Source organism: Salmo trutta, chromosome 36 (genome assembly GCF_901001165.1).
Source record: "Salmo trutta chromosome 36, fSalTru1.1, whole genome shotgun sequence".
Taxonomy (NCBI): Eukaryota; Metazoa; Chordata; class Actinopteri; order Salmoniformes; family Salmonidae; genus Salmo; species Salmo trutta.
This window is the reverse complement of record NC_042992.1, coordinates 19,472,657-19,492,767: the sequence shown is the minus strand read 5'-3', so window position 1 is coordinate 19,492,767 and position 20,111 is coordinate 19,472,657. Positions and strand designations below refer to the sequence as shown.

The following is a 20,111-nucleotide window of genomic DNA, read 5'->3' as shown; positions in this document are numbered from 1 at the left end:
ATAAAACAAACTATTTAGTTATGAATTTAACTTTAATTAAATTAGTTGACTCTTCACATGGGGTGATTTCACTGAAAAACAAAAGAAAGGGAATATTTTATTTTATTTTATTTATTTCACCTTTATTTAACCAGGTAGGCAAGTTGAGAACAAGTTCTCATTTACAATTGCGACCTGGCCACGATAAAGCAAAGCAGTTCGACAACATACAACAACACAGAGTTACACATGGAGTAAACAACGTACAGTCAATAATACAGTAGAAAAAAATAAGACTATATACAATGTGAGCAAATGATGTGAGATAAGGGAGGTAAAGGCAAAAAAATGCCATGGTGGCAAAGTAAATAAAGTATAGCAAGAAAAACACTGGAATGGTAGATTTGTAGTTTGAAAAAAGTTCAAAGTTCAAATCTAAATAATATGGTGCAAAGGAGCAAAATAAATCAAATAAATAAATACAGTAGGGGAAGAGGTAGTAGTTTGGGCTAAATTATAGATGGGCTATGTACAGGTGCAGTGATCTGTGAGCTGCTCTGACAGCTGGTGCTTAAGCCAACTCCTCCTTTGGTCGTCTCTCCTTCCAGTTCTCTGCTGCCAATGACTGGAACGAACTACAAAAATCTCTGAAACTGGAAACACTTATCTCCCTCACTAGCTTTAAGCACCAGCTGTCAGAGCAGCTCACAGATCACTGCACCTGTACATAGCCCATCTATAATTTAGCCCAAACTACTACCTCTATTATTTATGAAGTGAAGGCCAGCCAACGAGAGCATACAGGTCGCAGTGGTGGGTTGTATATGGGGCTTTAGTGACAAAACGGATGGCACTGTGATAGACTGCATCCAGCTTGTTGAGTAGGGTATTGGAGGCTATTTTGTAAATGACATCGCCGAAGTCGAGGATTGGTAGGATGGTCAGTTTTACGAGGGTATGTTTGGCAGCATGAGTGAAGGATGCTTTGTTGCGAAATAGGAAGCCAATTCTAGATTTCACTTTGGATTGGAGATGATTGATGTGAGTCTGGAAGGAGAGTTTACAGTCTAACCAGACACCTAGGTATTTGTAGTTGTCCACAAATTCTAAGTTAGAACCGTCCAGAGAAGTTATGCTGGATGGGCGGGCAGGTGCAGGCAGCGATCGGTTGAAGAGCATGCATTTAGTTTTACTTGTGTTTAGGAGCAGTTGGAGACCACGGAAGGAGAGTTGAATGGCATTGAAGCTTGTCTGGAGGGTTGTTAACACAGTGTCCAAAGAAGGGCCAGAAGTATACAGAATGGTGTCGTCTGCGTAGAGGTGGATCAGAGATTCACCAGCAGCAAGAGCGACATCATTTATGTATACAGAGAAAAGAGTTGGCCCAAGAATTGAACCCTGTGGTACCCCCATAGAGACTGCCAGAGGTCCAGACAGTAGGCCCTCCGATTTGACACACTGAACTCTGTCAGAGAAGTAGTTGGTGAACCAGGCGACGCAATCGTTTGAGAAACCAAGGCTACTAAGTCTGCCGATGAGGATGTGGTGATTAACAGAGTCAAAAGCTTTGGCCAGGTCAATGAATACGGCAGCACAGTATTGTTTCTTATCGATGGCGGTTACGATGTCGTTTAGGACCTTGAGCGTGGCTGAGGTGCACCCATGACCAGCTCTGAAACCAGATTGCATAGCGGAGAGGGTGCGGTGGGATTCGAAATAGTCGGTAATCTGTTTGTTGACATGGCTTTCGAAGACCTTAGAAAGGCAGGGTAGGATGGATATAGGTCTGTAGCAATTTGGGTCAAGAGTGTCCCCCCCCCTTTGAAGAGGGGGATGACAGCAGCTGCTTTCCAATCTATGGGAATCTCAGACGACACGAAAGAGAGGTTGAACAGGCTAGTAATAGGGGTTGCAATAATTTCGGCAGATAATTTTAGAAAGAAAGGGTCCAGATTGTCAAGCCCAGCTGATTTGTAGGGGTCCAGATTTTGCAGCTCTTTCAGAACATCAGCTGAATGGATTTGGGAGAAGGAGAAATGGGGGAGGCTTGGGCGAGTAGCTGTGGGGGGTGCAGTGCTGTTGAATGCAGTAGGGGTAGTTAGGTGGAAAGCGTGGCCAGCCGTAGAAAAATGCTTATTGAAATTCTCAATTATAGTGGGCTTATCGGTGGTGACAGAGTTTCCTGTCCTCCGTGCAGTGGGCAGTTGGGAGGAGGTGTTCTTATTCTCCATGGACTTTACAATGTCCCAGAACTTTTTAGAGTTGGAGTTGCACGAAGCAAATTTCTGTTTGAAAAAGCTAGCCTTGGCGTTTCTAACTGCCTGTGTGTATTGGTTTCTAACTTCCCTAAAAAGTTGCATATCGCAGGGGCAGTTCGATGCTAATGCAGAACGCCACAGGATATTTTTGTGTTGGTTAAGGGCAGTCAGGTCTGGGGAGAACCAAGGGCTATATCTGTTCCTGGTTCTAAATTTCTTGAAAGCGGCATGCTTATTTAAGATGGAGAGGAAGGCATTTTTTTTAAATAACCAGGCATCCTCTACTGACGGGATGAGGTCAATATCCTTCCAGGATACCAGGGCCAGGTCGAATAGAAAGGCTTGCTCGTTGAAATGTTTCAGGGAGCGTTTGACAGTGGTGAGTGGAGGTCGTTTGACCGCTGACCCATTACGGGTGCAGGCAATGAGGCAGTGATCGCTGAGATCTTGAAAACAGCAGAGGTGTAATTAGAGGGCACATTGGTTAGGATGATATCTATGAGGGTGCCAGTGTTTGCGGCTTTGGGGTTGTACCTGGTGGGTTCATTAATCATTTGTGTGAGATTGAGGGCATCAAGCTTGGATTGTAGAATGGCTGGGGTGTTAAGCATGTCCCAGTTTAGGTCGCCTAGTAGCACGAGCTCTGAAGATAGATGGGGGGCAATCAGTTCACATATGGTGTCCAGAGCACAGCTAGGGGCCGAGGGGGGTCTATAGCAGGCGGCAACGGTGAGAGACTTGTTTTTGGAGAGGTGGATTTTTAAAAGTAGAAGTTCAAATTGTTTGGGTACAGACCTGGATAGCAGGACAGAACACTGCAGGCTATCTCTGCAGTAGATTGCAACACCGCCCCCTTTGGTCGTTCTATCTTGTCTGAAAACGTTGTAGTTAGGGATGAAGATTTCACAGTTTTTGGTGGACTTCCTAAGCCAAGATTCAGACACAGCTAAGACATCCGGGTTGGCAGAGTGTGCTAAAGCAGTGAATAAAACAAACTTAGGGAGGAGGCTTCTAATGTTAACATGCATGAAACCAAGGCTATTACGGTTACAGAAGTCATCAAAAGAGAGCGCCTGGGGAGTAGGAGTGGAGCCAGGCACTGCAGGGCCTGGATTCACCTCTACATCCCCAGAGGAGCAGAGAAGAATAAGTATGAGGGTACGGCTAAAAGCTATAAGAATTGGTCGTCTGTGACGTCCAGAATAGAGAGAAAAAGGAGCAGGTTTCTGGGGGCGATAAAATAGCTTAAAGGTATAATGTACAGACAAAGGTATGGTGGGATGTGAGTACAGAGGAGGTAAACCTAGGCATTTAGTGATTATGAGAGAGATATTGTCTCTAGAAACATCATTGAAACCAGAAGATGTCATAGCATGTGTGGGTGGAGGAACTGAGAGGTTGGATAAGGTATAATGAGCAGGGCTAGAGGCTCTACAGTGAAATAAGCCAATAAACACTAACCAGAACAGCAATGGACAAGGCATATTGACATTAAGGAGAGGCATGCTTAGCCGAGTGATCAGAGGGTCCAGTGAGATTCAGACAGCTAGCCGGGCCATAGGTAGCAAGCTGGTGGAAGATGGGAGGGAGGTCTGTTTTTAGCCACCTCGTGCGTTTCCGTCTGTGGGTTAGTGGGGTTCCGTGTGGAAGGGGGGACCTGTCCAAGTTGGCAAAATAGTTAGTGATAGTGGCCCAAGAAAAGTGTCCGATAGACCTATTCAGATCGCAGCCGAAAAGACAGCTAACGATTAGCCGGCCGCAGATGGGCGATCAGGTTACGTCGCGACGGAGGGGCCAGTTGGACAACTCCCTCGGGCAGATAACGTCGGTGGTCCAGTCGTGAAGACCCGATGGGGCTCCGCATCGGCAGTAAAACGGGTCAGGATAGGTGAGTTGTAGCCCAGGAGACACTTCAGCTGGCTAGCTCAGGAATAGCCCACGAATGGCTGATGGAACTCTTCAGCTGGCTAGCTGGTTAGCTCCGTAATAATGTGTGTTAATTCCGTGACCGACGTTGCCAATAGTCACTCAGGTAGCAGCTAGTTAGCTGCAAGATCCAGGTGTAAATGTCCAGAGCCTGCGGTAGAAATCGGGGAAAGGAGAGAGAATAGGTTCGATATGCTCTGGTCTGAGTCGCGCTGTACAAAAACTGGCGATAGCTTTTCGAGCTAATGGACAGCTGAGGACGGCTAACCGTGGCTAGCTGAACTTCAACGTTAGCCAGTGAAAATGGCTAACCTCTGGCTAGCTTCTGTTGTGGAATTCAGATGAGGTAAATAATACTTTCTTTTTTTTTTTTTTTAATTGGTGAGGCGGGTTGCAGGAGAGTGCTTTGAGGTTGAGTATTTGAATAAAAAAATGTAAAAAGATAAGTGAAGAAAAAATATGTAAATATATATATACACGAGACACGACAGGACGTCTGAACTGCTACGCCATCTTGGAATATTGAATGATCCCCAATGATCCACTGCATCTCCCAAAAACGTTTTCAACATACATCTGTAAAATGATAGTCTAGAATCTAAAGCTTTGGTTGTCTTCCTATCAGGCTTCCATGTCTTCTCCTTGGACCTCCTCAATGTCCACCTCTTGAACATCAGACTCTGAGGCCTCATCTTCACTGTCACTTTCCAACCTAGTTGAGGATGGCTCGCTGTCAGGCTCAAAAGCCTCAAATTTGCCTGGATGGCCACCAATTTGTAAACCCTTGTATTGGTCAGCCTGTTGCATGCTTGGTTGTGTGTGTTCCCAAAAAAGGACCAGTTGAGCTCTGAGGCGGCTGATGTTGGTAGGATGATGGAGGCAACAGGGGAAAGAGCGTCATATCCACAAAGTCCCTTCCACCGTGTGGCTGATGACATATGTTGGCACAACTGCCATATTGCATCTCCACCCCAAAGCCCTTGCTTGGAAATGTACTTCGCTAGACTGCCAAGAACCTTGCCCTCATCCAGGCCAAGGTGGCGAGACACGGTAGTGATGACACCATAGGCCTTGTTGATCTCTGTACCAGACAGGATGCTCTTGCCAGCCTACTTGGGGTCCAACATGTACGTTGCGGCATGTATGGGCTTCAGGCAGAAGTCTTCACGCTTTTTGATGTATTTCAGAACTTCAGTTTCCTCTGCTTGGAGCAACAGTGAAGTGGGCAGGGCAGTATGGATTTCTTCTCTTACATCTGCAAGCAGAGTCTGAACATCAGACAGGATGGCATTGTCTCCCTCAATCCGTGCAATGGCTACTGCTATAGGTTTCAGTAGTCAGGATGGCCAAGCGGTCTAAGGCGCTGCGATAAGGTCGCAGTCTCCACTGGAGGTGTGGGTTCAAATCCCACTTCTGACAATTGTTTAGTGCCTCTCACGCAGGAGTCATGCTGCTTTACTGTAATAATAAGATGATGAAATAACAATTAGTAATAAACCCTCTCAACTGCAAACCTTATGTTCCCGTGTGGCTCATTTGGTAGAGCATGGTGTTTGCAACACCAGGGTTGTGGGTTTGATTCCCATAGGGGACCAGTATGAAAAAATAAATGTATGAAATGTATGCATTCACTACTGTAAGTTGCTCTGGATAAGAGTGTCTACTAAAATGTTTCATGAGATTCAGGCTTCTCTCCCAAAATACATCATCTAGGAGGATCCTCTTGATGGGGCTGTCCATATCGGCAGACTGTGATATGGCCATTTCTTGGAGAGACTCCTTCCCCTCCAAGAGGCTGTCAAACATGATGACAACACCACCCCAACGGGTGTTTCTGGGCAGCTTCAATGTGGTGCTCTTATTCTTCTCACTTTGCTTGGTGAGGTAGATTGCTGCTATAACTTGATGACCCTTCACATACCTAACCATTTCCTTGGCTCGCTTGTAGATTTTATCCATTGTTTTCAGTGCCATGATGTCCTTGAGGAGCAGATTCAATTCATTAGCTGCACAGCCAATTGGTGTGATGTGAGGGTAGGACAAGCAGCATTCATGTTCGCAGCATTGTCTGTCCCCAGTGGAAATAACTTCTGTGGTCCAAGGTCATTGATGACTGCCTTCAGCTCATCTGCAATGTAGAGACCGGTGTGTCTGTTGTCCCTTGTGTCTGTGCTCTTGTAGAATACTGGTTGAGGGGTAGAGATGATGTAGTTAATTATTCCTTGGCCACGAACATTCGACCACCCATCATAGGTAATTGCAATACAGTCTGCTTTCTCTATGATTTGCTTGGCCTTCACTTGAACTCTGTTGAACTCTGCATCCAGCAAATTAGTAGATAAAGCATGTCTGGTTGGAGGGGTGTATGCTGGACGAAGAACATTCAGAAATCTCTTCCAATACACATTGATTCCATGAGTTGTTGCTATCGATAAGGTGTCTGATTCATCATTTTTACCTCGAATAGAAATAGAGAGACTTTTGTCAGAAATTGCTTGTTGTGAGCACTGAGGGAACTTTATGCACTTGGCCAGCTGATTCTGCATCTTTGTTGCATTCTTTACATATGACTTGGCACAGTATTTGCAAATGTACACAGCTTTTCTTTCTACATTAGCTGCAGTGAAATGTCTCAACACAGATAGTGCCTGTGGCTTTTTCCTGTGAAAATTAGGAAAAAAATAGTAAAGAAAAAACTAATAAAATTCCATGTACAGATTAATAGTTAAGTTAGAAATGATTTAAACACACTTTGCTGTAGTCTACTATTTACCAGTTAACAGAAAATCATGCATGTCATATAAAATATATTCACCCCACCCAGTATTGTAATCAAAACTTACCAGAAAGCATGTCGTCCTTGGCTCTGACAGTGTTGCAGTGTGGGTTCAATAGAATCTCATTAGTGTACAAGATCTTGAGAATCAGCTGCACATGTGATGGAAGAATGCACTGTGCATGCAGAGGGTTGCAATTCTATTGAATTGGGGATAGTTTAACCAAAATATGCCACAAGACCAAGAATTGCCTTGTGTATCCCACAAAAATGGTTCACTGTTATAAGCTAACTTTTTAGATAAATGTAAGAAAAATTCCCCAAATTCCAGGGCTTAACTTTCCATGGAAAATTTCCGGAAAAATTCCAGAAATTTACCGGAAGGTTTCCGACCTTTTGCAACCCTAATCACCTCTCTTCCCCTCCCCTCTCCTCCCCTCCCTTCTCCTCTCCTCCCCTCTCCTCTTCTGCCCTCCCTCTCCTGCCACCCAGCTGTCCAGACAGGGAGGTGATGGCTGCCAAGTGGCCCTGTGTAGCGCAGATTAGATAGTGCCACTGCCTGAGTAAGACAGGCGGAGGAGCTGTGTGTGCGTGCTTGTGTGTGTGAGAGAGAGAGTTTTGTATGTGTGTGTGTGAGAGACACAGCCAGTGTTGCCAGTGTTAATGCAGTCCTCAGAAGCACTCCAGCCTGTCAACACAACCCCTGGACCGATGTTATATAAATCTGTTCTACAGACAACAATGCACTCTGCTAGCCAAAGCTGTGTATTTGTGTGTGTGTGTGCGTGCGTACGTGCGTGCATTATGTTTTCATTTCTACATTAGAATATATCTGTTAGCATCAGCATGAGAATACACAAACACTATGCTAAAATGTTGCAAACAGTACAACACTGTTTATACGTCAGCTGTGTAGTTTACCACATTAATGTATGTGTCTGGTTTACACCCTGTTCTATTTACCCAGCAGTCTGTGTTTGTTTTGGGTCTTTGTGCTTGTAAAACTATAGTTGTGACCGTTCGTATGTGTGTGAGCGTTTGTTTTCTCTCCACGCATAGCCTGCTCTACTTCAATGCTCTATCGCTTAGTGTTGCGCCAACACATCTCAGACAGGACAGGAAGTGGGGGGAAAAGCTCCTCCGCAACCTGCAGCTGAATTCCATAACAGAGTGCCACTGGCAGGGAAAAAGAAAGTGAGGGGGCAGTTGAACATAAAGGGGCCAGAGGGATACCTACCCCTGTCTGCCTGCTTTTGGGGACTGGGGCAGGTACTGGGGCTTGGGGTTAAGGCTGGGGCTAAGGCGGGGGCTGGGGCTGGGCATGATGGGGTGGGTTGGAGGAATGATTACCTCAGCGGTGCACTGTCTGCCCGGACGGGGGTGGAATACAGTGGTGCGCTTCAACCACCCGCCTTCCAGGACGCCACTGTTTATTTTTGTCTATGGGCTGATGGGAAATGTGACTGCTGCAGAAACAAACTGACACCCAGTGCAGCCAGCAGACCAGAGCTGGAGCCAGAGAACCAGGGCCAGAGAGCCAGGACCAAGCAGCCAGGGCCAAGCAGCCAGGGCCAAGCAGCCAGGGCCAGGCAGGGTGGAGGCCGGAGGGTGAGGGGGGTTATTCACAGTGTTTCAGAGCTGTTAGCTGGCGGAGGCGTGTGGTGGTGATACGATGGAAAAGATGGCGAGTGCGTGACCAATGTGAGCTGTGGCCTGTTCCACCAGCCCATAATGTTCACAATGGGTTTAAAAACCTTCCAAAAGAGACATAATCACAAGGTAATTCAGCATTCATGCCCATCCGCCACATTAATTCACCCCCATTTCTGTTGGAGGCACCACACTATTTCCATTGTCCGTGTCATTTGTTAGTACGTGGACGTGAGTAGCTATCGCAGCATGTCATATTTTTTATTTGGATTATATGGTTTGGCCGCTTTATGAATGTGCCGCTGGTGTTGTTCATGCTGGTTTGTTAGTCTAATGCAGAACCAGCAACGAGCTCAATGCCTGGTTCACATGATTTTGGAAATGACGCCCTTTATCTACTTCCCCAGAGTCAGATTAACTCCTGGATAACATTGTTATGTCTCTGCGTGCCGTTTGAAGGAAGCTGCTAACTAGCGCCAGCTCAATTGCTAACTAGCATTAGCGTAATGACTGGACGTCTATAGGTATCTACTAGCTAGTAGATACCCATAGACTTCCAGTCATTGCGTTAATTCTAGTTAGCATTGGCTCGCGAAACTACCTCTAACATACTGGACATCCATGAGTTCATCTGACTCTGGGGAAGTACTGCAGATAAAGGGCCTCATTGCCAAAATCCCAAAGTATCCCTTTCTCAACCCACTCCCATTGAGTCACACAGTCAACTAGGCAGGGAGCTGCCCTAGCCCTGCGTTATGATAATCGGCCTGGTCTGTTTTCACTCACAAAAATCTTTATAACCATTATAAACGTCAGTGAGAATAAAACTCTATGACCTAACTCATTATGTATTATTTACATTTCAACCAAAGCAAAACTATAAAGTATAAATAAAGTAACATTTTATCGGTCAGGGGTTTTGCGTTTGCCATGCAAAATAAGAACCATAGTGTTACACGCTGCTTCAGACCATAATTCAATAGGTGACTGGCTTCTATTTCTGCGTTTGGGGTTATTTTCATTCTTTAATTGTTGTACAATGCTCTGTGTCAAATGTTGAATTACTTGTTAAATTAAACTGGCTCGGGGAAGACATTGTAACATCTCTACAACATTCAGTCAGTGTGGCTGTCTCTGTGTGACATCGTTGGTACAGTCAAACGGAGTGGACGGAGGTTTGGGTAGAAGTACTCCAGACCACTTTTGATCCTATGTAACTGACTCGGGTTTGAACCAGGTCTCCTACTAGCCACAGAAATGTGTTAGCCCACGGAGCTAAAGCCTAGGCGTTAGCTCAGGGAGCCAATGCAAGTATTCAGGTCTCAGGCAACCAACCATAAGCACAATCACAAGCTCGATTCCGCACCACCTCGCCTAGCGGTTGAGTCAAACTCTGACCCATGGGGACAGCTGGACAGCGCGCATCTCATCTAGTCACATCCCTCTTTTTAATCTGTTCACCACACAACAGTGTAATGTCCACCAGGGTTGATGCTGTGGAAATGTGTTTGTTTACGCTAGTGGTCATAGTAATGGCCATAGGCCCTGTGAGAGCGGGACACACTCATTTCACCCAGTGGGCGGTGCTATACGTCATGGCCAATGTAGATTTCAGCACACATACTGGTGCACACAGTGTAGAGAACAAGCTGAACTCTCGCTCGCGTCCAGATTGTGGAATCAATTCAACACAACGCTAAACCATAGGGTACAGGTTGACTAAGCCTAACTATAGTATTGGATGTTACTGTTACATCAGAGAGCCACAAAGATGAAGTAAACAAATGTAATTGCTGAATTCACATTGTTTGCTATTTCATGCAGCCACAGAATAGAAAGAAACATAAACAAAAAATGTTTGATCTGAATTTTGCATTGTTTAAGGTTGAGAGATATCATTATCGCAAAGTAATGATACTGGGTGAGTAAGTATTCATCCAGGATAATATGGTAAAGTTGTCCTCGTGTATAGTCCCTCAAACAAATAAATAAGACCAAGACCAAGAACATCCAAAATCCATCAAATGAAATTATTAGGATTATAATCTTTTTAAACATTTACCCCCAATTGGTAGTTACAGTCTTGTCCCATCACTGCAACTCCCATACGGACTCAGGAGAGGCAAAAGTCGAGAGCCATGCGTCCTCCAAAACACAACCCTGCCAAGCTGCACTGCTTACTGAACCCAGAATCCAGCCGCACCAACGAGTCAGAGGAAACACTGTACAACTGGCGACCGAAGTCAGCTTGCAGGCACTTGGCCCACCACAAGGAGGTACTAGAGCGCGATGGGACAAGGTCATCCCGGCCAGCCAAACCCTCCCTAACCTGGACGATGCTGGGCCAATTGTGCACCGCCTCATGGGACTCGCGGTCATGGCCAGCTGTGACACAGCCCAGGATTGAACCCAGGTCTGTAGACCACTACGCCACTCAGGAGGCCAATAAAGTATTTAATGAAGCCAGCAACGCAAATAATTCTTCACAGCGATTGACAGTATACAGGTATTATTGCAAACCAGAGACTAAATCTTGTCATGATCAGTTTCTTATATTTCATTCAGGTAAATGTAGTAGATTGGTTTGATAGTGCCTTTGGCATTGTTGGTTGGCTAGCAAGGAAAACTTGACGTTACGCATCGTTCACTTTTGGGAAAACTGGTCCAGTCACATGGTAGCTAGCTATGGTTAGTTCAAATAAAGCAAAATTCTATACTAATATGAAAGTGCAATTGTAAACTATAAAGTATCAACATAGCTTAATTTAGAAATTAAGTCCCAGGCGAAGGGTTCTCGTTTGAACGTAGACCCGCATTGGACAGTCCTTGCACTTTGAAACCCATGGTGACGTATAGCACCGCCCATGAGGCGAAATGGCGTGAAAAGAGTGCGTCCCCTGTGAGAGTGTGGCACCGTTTTTATACTGTTGCACCTAATGTAGTGAGGGCACTATGCCTCACCTCTTTCCTCCTCCTCTCCTGTCATTTGTTTTAGTTAAACTGTCTTCGTTCACTTAAGATGACAGACAGAGTGGAAAATGAGACATTTTTACAGCTTTTGGTTTGGTCGGTCGAACGCATTGGTTATTCCAGAAATGAGTGTAGCTGAATCCAGACTGACAGCACGTCACTAAGGAGGACATGATTGCTTTGGCCCTGTGTCACTCAAAGCACAAGTCCCACCCCGTCCTCCCAGTACAGCAGAGCCAGAAACAACTAGGTGGTCCTAATAACGTAGGCAGGGTACTGAAACTGGAACCCAAACTAGGTAAAAAAGAAAGAAAAAAAAGTTTCCCGCACATCGTAATTTGGAGGTTTATATAAATGAGGGATTTGAGTTGGTGGCCAAAGCACTGCTAGCTGCATGTTGGAACACATGAGGCTCAAACTAGGGCTCTGGTCGGCAGCAGAAGTCCTCTGTCTTTACTACACACCATACAAGTCATTGACCTGACAGCAACATTACCAGCCTTCTTCATTCTTTTTTCTCCTTTCTTATTTTTTTTACTCCCTCCCTCCTTCTGTCTCTTCTGTCCCTCATGTTATGCCCCAGTATTCCCTCTCTCCTTCAGTCTCTTCTGTCCTTCACATTATGCCCCAGTATTCCCTCCCTCCCTCCTTCAGTCTCTTCTGTCCCTCATGTTATGCCCCAGTATTCCCTCCCTCCTTCATTTTCTTCTGTCCCTCACGTTCTGTCCCAGCATTCCCCCCTCCCTCCTTCAGTCTCTTCTGTCCCTCACGTTATGCCTCAGCATTCCCTCCCTTCCTCCTTCAGTCTATTTTGTCCCTCATGTTATGCCCCAGCATTCCCTCCCTCCCTCCTTCAGTCTCTTCTGTCCCTCACGTTCTGTCCCAGCATTCCCTCCCTCCCTCCTTCAGTCTCTTCTGTCCCTCACGTTATGCCCCAGCATCCCCTCCCTCCCTCCTTCAGTCTATTTTGTCCCTCACGTTATGCCCCAGCATCCCCTCCCTCCCTCCTTCAGTCTATTTTGTCCCTCATGTTATGCCCCAGCATTCCCTCCCTCCTTCAGTCTCTTCTGTCCCTCACGTTATGCCCCAGCATTCCCTCCCTCCTTCAATCTCTTCTGTCCCTCACGTTATGCCTCAGCATCCCCTCCCTCCCTCCTTCCTGGTCTGGTCCCATGTTTGGGGCTGGAGTGTCAGACCAGACCGACGGCAGCCCCTTATTCGGCTGGGGAACTACCTTCCCTTCTCTTTCCTTCCTTTGCGTGTAGATGAGTCGTTGTGCTCCGTGCCCAATTGCAAAATGAACATCTGGCCTGCATATTGGTTCCATGTGTGAAAATGAGATCAGCCCAAATAATGACCAGACTCAATCAGGGACCTGGGAGAAAGAGTAATGCATGGTGCTCTTGATTTGTTAGACAGTCCAAATTGGCAGCACCTTATGTAATTAGGGAGCAATTGGCTGAGATTAGACTGGTTTCGGACCCTGACCAATCATTAATTTGGACCCCCGTACATTTACATTCCCCTACGTCCCGCCTTTGCCCCTCCGACCCCCTTCAGAATATTTGCCAAAGCGCTATCAGCTGTTAGCTATTTGTCAGGAACCTCCCTCATACCGGACTTAATTGTTTTAGACAAACAAGCAAGCTTGTGGCCTAGTCTTTTATACAGGAAGACACGGCTGCTTTGATCCATACAATATTCCTCAGTAGAGCCTCAGAGCTATTTACCAAGGAGATTTATTCACAGACAAACAGTGGAGCAACTATTCCCTGTTCCCTGACTGTAGCCTACAGAATCGGCCAGTTCATTTCTCTAGGCTCCCCTTCTGCATTCTCTAGCGGGAAACAACAAAACTCCACAACGGTTCGCTTCACTCTGGTCATGAAATGCTGATTAAATGCACTTTTATTTAACAATCAACCTTGGTGTTTTGTTCTTACTGAAACAGTCATTTTCTCTCTCCATCCTCTCATCAAAGTGCTAAACATATGTTAATTCAAAATATATTTTTTAAGTGTTTACCCTTTTGCCGGTAATTTCATTTCAGATTTTCCAATCCAGGTGCTGTTGTAAAACAAATTGGGCCGCTGTGATGTGCGGTTGAATGACGTTGTGGAATTAGCATGATCTGCATTGGCAGCTGAACAACTCTATCCTCTTTGGCTGGGAGATGGGATTGTTCTGATGAGAGTGTACGAGCCATCACTGTTTACCGCTCCATTCCAAAACAGGACATGGTTTTATTGGGGGATGTTCTATTCTACACTCCACATAAAAATCAAGGCCAGAAAGTGGTCAAATATTATGTTCTGGAGAGCTGGTACAGTCAGACATTGAAGTCATTGTCCAGGATTTTCCCTTAAATATCTGAACAGTCCGTAGACTAAAGGATGATATATAAAGGAGGATGATATAAATCCCGTCCCAATAACACATTCCATCCATGAATGCATTGAGATTGTTAGGGCAATATGACTTTTTCTGTTATTGTGTAGTACAACATACATTAGGACAACACCACTAGATTAAGATGTAGGCTGAGGCCACTCTCTGGAGATTCCCAGTCTGTCCCAAATGGCATCCTATACCCTATATAGTGCACTACCTTTGACCAGAACCATGTGGGCCCTAGTCAAAAGTAGTGCACAATATGGGGAATAGGGTGCCATTTGGGATGAACCCATTGTAACCCTGATTGACTGTAGCCTCCACTATGTCATGTCAGACACTGGGTTTCCTCTCAGTCAGACAGAACAACATGGTTGTAGAGTGTAAAACAAACAAGCAGGCTCCCGCCAAGGAGCTGCTCGTCTCGTCACTACACGACCTGCTGTGTGTTCCGTCTGGCACTCTGCCCAACATCCTACACTGCTACACTGCCGAGTGTGTGTGTGTGTATTTGTGTGGGTGTGTGTGTGGATGTGTGTGTGTGTTTGTGTACACTGCTACACTGTCACACCACAAGTGCCTCCACCCTCCCTCTAACCAATATTCAGGAATTTAACCTGTCTATCCTTCTTCCTTCTAGAGTAATCGCCTTATCTGTCTATAGCCCCTGGGACATCACGCTACCGCGCCACACCCAGCGCCACACCCAGCGCAACACCTCGATCATGTTCTGTCTCAGTGCTCTCTCTCATTGTAATTGGAAGAGTAGCTGGTAGGGCTACACTCTCTGAGCTGTTTTTACTCTCACTCTCTTACTCAGTCAGTCTTGCTCTCTTTCTCACTCTTTCTTTCTCTCTCACTCTCTCTCACTCACTCTCTCTCTATCTCTCTCTCGCTCTCTCTCATTCTCTGTATCTCGGTCTCTCGGTCTCTCTGCCCATGCTTTGTTTGAAGAGGGGCCTGTAAATGAGAAAGGGAGAGAAATAAAGAGAGTAGGGAAATGGAGGCGGGGGTGTGATAGAGTTGTGTTATTTTTATTAAAATATGCTTTAGCCATGGAATGTGCATTAGCTGTAGATGATTTCCTATTAGAGGCTTATCTGCTAGGCATTTGGCTCAGGGCCTGCTGGCCTAGGTACTATGGTCTGTTTCCCAACTCAATGAGGGGGAGGAGGGGGAGAGAGATACAGGAACGGATGGGGAGAGAGATACAGAATAGGGAGAGAGAGAGAGGGGGAGAGAGGGAGAGTGAAAGATAGGGACAGGGGTACGGAACGGGAGATAGAGTGAGAGAGAGGGAAGGATAGAGAGTCTGTCCATACAGAGTAGAGGGGCAGGGGAATTCACCAAGCGCTGCCATAGAAACCCTGGTCGTCCATGGCACCATTGGCTGAGCCAGTGACGCGGAGCGGTCCAAAGCTCCCCAAGCTACTGTCATTCTACTGAGTAAAAGGAGAAAACGTCAACGTTTTCTTAAAAATGCACTTCGGGATCTTGAGCACTTACAAATTCGTAACATATTGTATGAATTGGAATTCATAACCTATCATACAAAATGGATAACGTAGTACACAATGGTGCACAATTTTCGCGGACCCGTTTTGGCTCGTAAGCGCTACTTTCAAAAATTGTGGCTGAAATTGTACAAAAACTCTGTAGCATCACTTTAATTCTGAAATCTTCTCTGTTACAGGTGATAAATGGGCAGAGGACACTTACCTTTGGGACATGGGTAAAAAGATGGAGATAGGATGGGTGTGAGAGTGCTGAAGTTTAGGTATGGTTAAAAGTATGTTTAGCTGAGTTATTGGATCAGTGTGGTGTTTGAGTTGGGGCATAACTGGGGAGTTTTCATTTAAACACATCTAATCGAATCCTCCTTACGGAATCTATCTACCATCTCGGGAGTATTTTAAGGTTTGATAAAGATAACTTGTTTGTCACTCACTTTTTACCTTTTTCTTTCACCATCATAAAAAGATGCTACCCCTTCCCGTTGGGGAGAGCTCTGGCATTATAAATTCTATTTGTTTTTCATCAGAAGTTATTCCTCCGTATGGTTTTGGTTCAGTCCTCGAGAAGATTTCCCCTGTCGACTTCATCTACAAAAGATGGAAACTTTTTTGTTTTGGAGAGAGAACTTTTGCCAGAGATACTGCTGCCTTAAAGGTGCAATCTGTGATTTGTACATAGAATTTTAGACTTTTAAGTGAATCTTAAGGAATATAACTTACGAATGCTTCAACTGTCTTACCCCATGAAAACTCAAAATATATGCTTGTTTGTAAACAATGCAATTGTAAAGAAACACTGTGTATCTTTTAAACATGGTTAAAACTATCATTTTATCTCATGGTTGGTCAGTCCTTGCATCCATAGCTCTGTCTATGAATGTGATTGGTTACATTTCTCCAGCCCCCTATCTCAGCTGTTTACCCAAAAAGTGATGGAGGAAAATTCTGTTGTTGTTTGAATTACACTCTGCAGCTTTAAGAACACGATAAGTGAGTATCCCTGTGACAACTAGAAGTGCTCTCACTCCCAGCCACACACAGAGTTCCCCTCGGGAGCAGTGAAAATAATAAGAGTTGCTGTTGCGTAACATCCTCGGGTTACGTACGTTATTGTGAGTGAGTGATACAGTATTCTAGAATTCCGACACTTGTTGCAGCCAAAAACCCCTGCAACCCTGACCTCCAACAGAAGTTCTTAGAAGCTTGTAAAAGCCATGCTCACAAATCTCTGCATTCTTCCCAGCTGGTTCACGCTGCTGGCTGGCTGGGAGTGTGAGAGCTAGTTGAGGCTCTCTAAATGTGGTGTTCATTTTCATTTTTATAGCAGGCCTCATTAGGGACGTGTATGTTTTCACAAACAGGTTATTCCCGACTGCAGATGTTAGCGCTGCTTGCTAGATGCTAGCGTACTGTAGCAGTGTGGTGGATCTGCTCGGCTTCTTGGCTCTCGATTCAGGACTACTGCAGACTACCTCATATCACCAGGAGCAACTCACACACACTCACCAATAATTGATTCACATTCAAAATCCTATTTCACCTAACCCCTAAACTTAACCCTAACCTTAACTCTAACTTTAATCTCTAACCCGAAACCTAACCCCTAACCCTAATTCTAATCCTAAACCTAACCCTAAAATAGCCCTTTTCCTTGTGAGGACCTGCAAAATGTCCTCAATTGTCAGCATTCTCCTTGGTTTACTATTCTTGTGAGGACTTCTGGTATTCACACACACTCACACGCTCACACACATTCACACATTCACACATTCACTCACTCACTCACTCACTCACTCGCTCACTCAGTCACTCACTCACTCACTCACTCACTCACTCACTCACTCACTCACTCACTCACTCACTCACTCACTCACAGCATAACAGCAATCAGTCTATAACGTGTCTACTGCTTCTTGTACCTGTTTTTTCAACCTGGATCTCAGTTGTGTTTTTGAACAAGAGAACAGCTTTTTAGCAGTATCTTTGCTGTTTTACATCAATGTAAATTATGTTTTTGAACTAGAGGACAGAGTTTTGGAAACAAACGCACTCTGAATAACAGCAAGCTGTTTACTGTTAGGGTTTTAGCACGTTAGGTAACTCCTGAATGGAAAGTAGCCCACATGCATGCCAAGGTGATAGAGAACTGAGGCTTAGCTGAGTTGACAGTCACAACCTCACCCCACAAGCTGCCTGCTGATTGGCTGCTGTGAAGGTGTGTTTGTTTCAAAGCCAAGGCCTTATTCATTCATTTGTATGCGTGAGTATACTATGTTTATGTGTGTGTTTATTTTTTTCATGTATGTATGTGTATGCATGTGAATGTGTGTATGTGCATGTGTGTGTGCATGTGCATGTGACTGTGTGTATGCATGTGACTGTGTGTATGTGTGGGTGCATGTGACTGTGTGTGTGTGCATGTGACTGTGTGTATGTGTGTGTGTATGTGCACTTTGTTTGTGTGTGTTTTGCTAGGATCCTGAGTTAATTGGCCCCGTGGCAAATGAAGCAGGAAACAATAAGCTACATGCTGACCAACCGGAGCTTCTCCTGAGCTGCACTGAGCTGAGCGGGCCAGGGGGAACAGGGAGGAGAGAGCCGTCCTCAACCAGGTCTTATGTTTAACCTCATCGTTAGAGAGGGGAGGGATCAGCACCACTGGACCAACTCCTGCATGCCCACCCTGCTCTCATCTCACAGGAAGAACAGTCCATCCAGGATACTTAGGGAAACAACGATGCAAAACAAAACAAAATCTATTTTCTCTATGGTTGCATCCCAAAGTGTATCCTATTCCCTATATAGTGCACTACTATTGACCAGAGCCTTATGAGTAGTAGTAGTGCACTATATAGAGAATAGTGGGGCATTTGGAAGGCGTACTAAATTAACAACACTTTGTTGTGTCGTTACCCTACCAATGATCAGATAAAAAAATATATGAATTAGTGGGTTATATTAAAGCTGCTTGGGAATTTGGTAGTACAGGGCCAGGCACATTTGACATTGTTTTTGTTTTGCATTCTGCTCCGTGGTAAAATAAATCATAGTACATACTCTGCTGTTCTATAGCGTGTCCATTGATGCAAGCGTTTCGCTACACCCGCAATAACATCTGCTAAAACATCTGCTTAGGAAACAGCAGAGAGAGCACGCCCCTATCCACATCAACGGGACCGCAGTGGAGAAGGTGAAAAGCTTCAAGTTCCTCGGCGTACATATCACTGACGATCTGAAATGGTCCACCCTCACAGACAGTGTGGTGAAGAAGGCACAACAGTGTCTCTTCAACCTCAGGAGGCTGAAGAAATTTGCCATGGCCCCTAAGACAATCATAAACTTTTACAGATGCACAATTGAAAGCATCCTGTCAGGCTGTATCACTGCCTGGTACGGCAACTGCACCGCCCACAACCGCAAGGCTCTCCAGAGGGTGGTGAGGTCTGCCCAACACATCACCGGGGGAACACTGCCTGCCCTCCAGGACACCTACATCACCCGATGTCACAGGAAGGCCAAGAAGATCATCAAGGACATCAACCATCCAGAAGGCGAGGTCAGTACAAGTGCATCAAAGCTGGGACAGAGAGACTGAAAAACAGCTTCTATCTCAAAGCCATCAGACTGTTAAATAGTCATCATTAGCCGTCTACCACCCAGTTACTCAACCCTGTACCTTAGAGGCTGCTGCTGTATGTACATAGACATGGAATCACTGGTCACTTTAATAATGGAACACTAGTCACTTTAATAATGTTTCCATACTGCTTTACTCATTTCATATGTATATACTGTATTCTATTCTACTGTATTTTAGTCAATGCCACTCCAATATTGCTCGACTATTCTTTTACTTTAGATTTGTGTGTATTATTGTGAATTATTAGATATTACTGCACTGTTGGAGCTAGGAACACAAGCATTTCACTACACCCGCAATAACATCTGATAAAAATGTGTATGTGACCAATAACATCTGTTAAATATGTGTATGTGACCAATAACATCTGATAAATATGTGTATGTGACCAATAACATCTGATAAATATGTGTATGTGACCAATAAAATGTGATTTGACTTGATTTTGTCCATTGATGTCCAATGATATCCGAGGGGAAAAGTAACGTGTTTGAAGCAACGTCTTCGTTGTCGTAATATATCAAACGGACGTGGCAGTTTCACCGATACGGATTTCCAATTTAAAAAGGGCAGATGTGTATTATCTTATAGTTACTATTGCTCTGAGCCTGTTGAAAAGGCACAGTTAGCTTTCTGACATTTTCACAGGTCCTCTCTCTATGGCAGTTTCCCAAACTCATCATTAAGCTTTGATTATTGGAATCAGCTGTGTAGTGGTAGGGCAGAAACCAAAACATGCACCCCTTGGGGTCCCCAGGACCCAGTTTGGGAAACACTGCTCAATGGTCTCATGGCTGTTTTGACCGTTTTCTTCCAACCCTCTACTGAGTGACTCTGTCTGTCTACAGCAAACAGCTCATATATTCAGCTTAATAATGATATTGCAGTGTAATTTAGATGATGTAGTGCTTCTCGTTCTCCTGTCTGGCTGTGTGAAGCCCCAGAGCGACTCCATAGATTGGGCTGGGGCCTGGGCAGAGAGAAACAAGGCCGAGGCTGCATGGGGC

The 20,111-nt window shown here is 45.1% G+C and overlaps 1 protein-coding gene and 1 non-coding gene across 2 annotated transcripts in view; both read left to right on the top strand.

The window, feature by feature from the left end:
* trps1 (trichorhinophalangeal syndrome I) overlaps positions 1–20,111 on the top strand; it is a 174,340-nt gene that overhangs the window by 84,165 nt on the left and 70,064 nt on the right. The window lies entirely within an intron of this gene.
* On the top strand, positions 5,500–5,582 carry trnal-aag (transfer RNA leucine (anticodon AAG)). The gene has a single exon. It is a non-coding gene; the product is annotated as a tRNA-Leu (tRNA).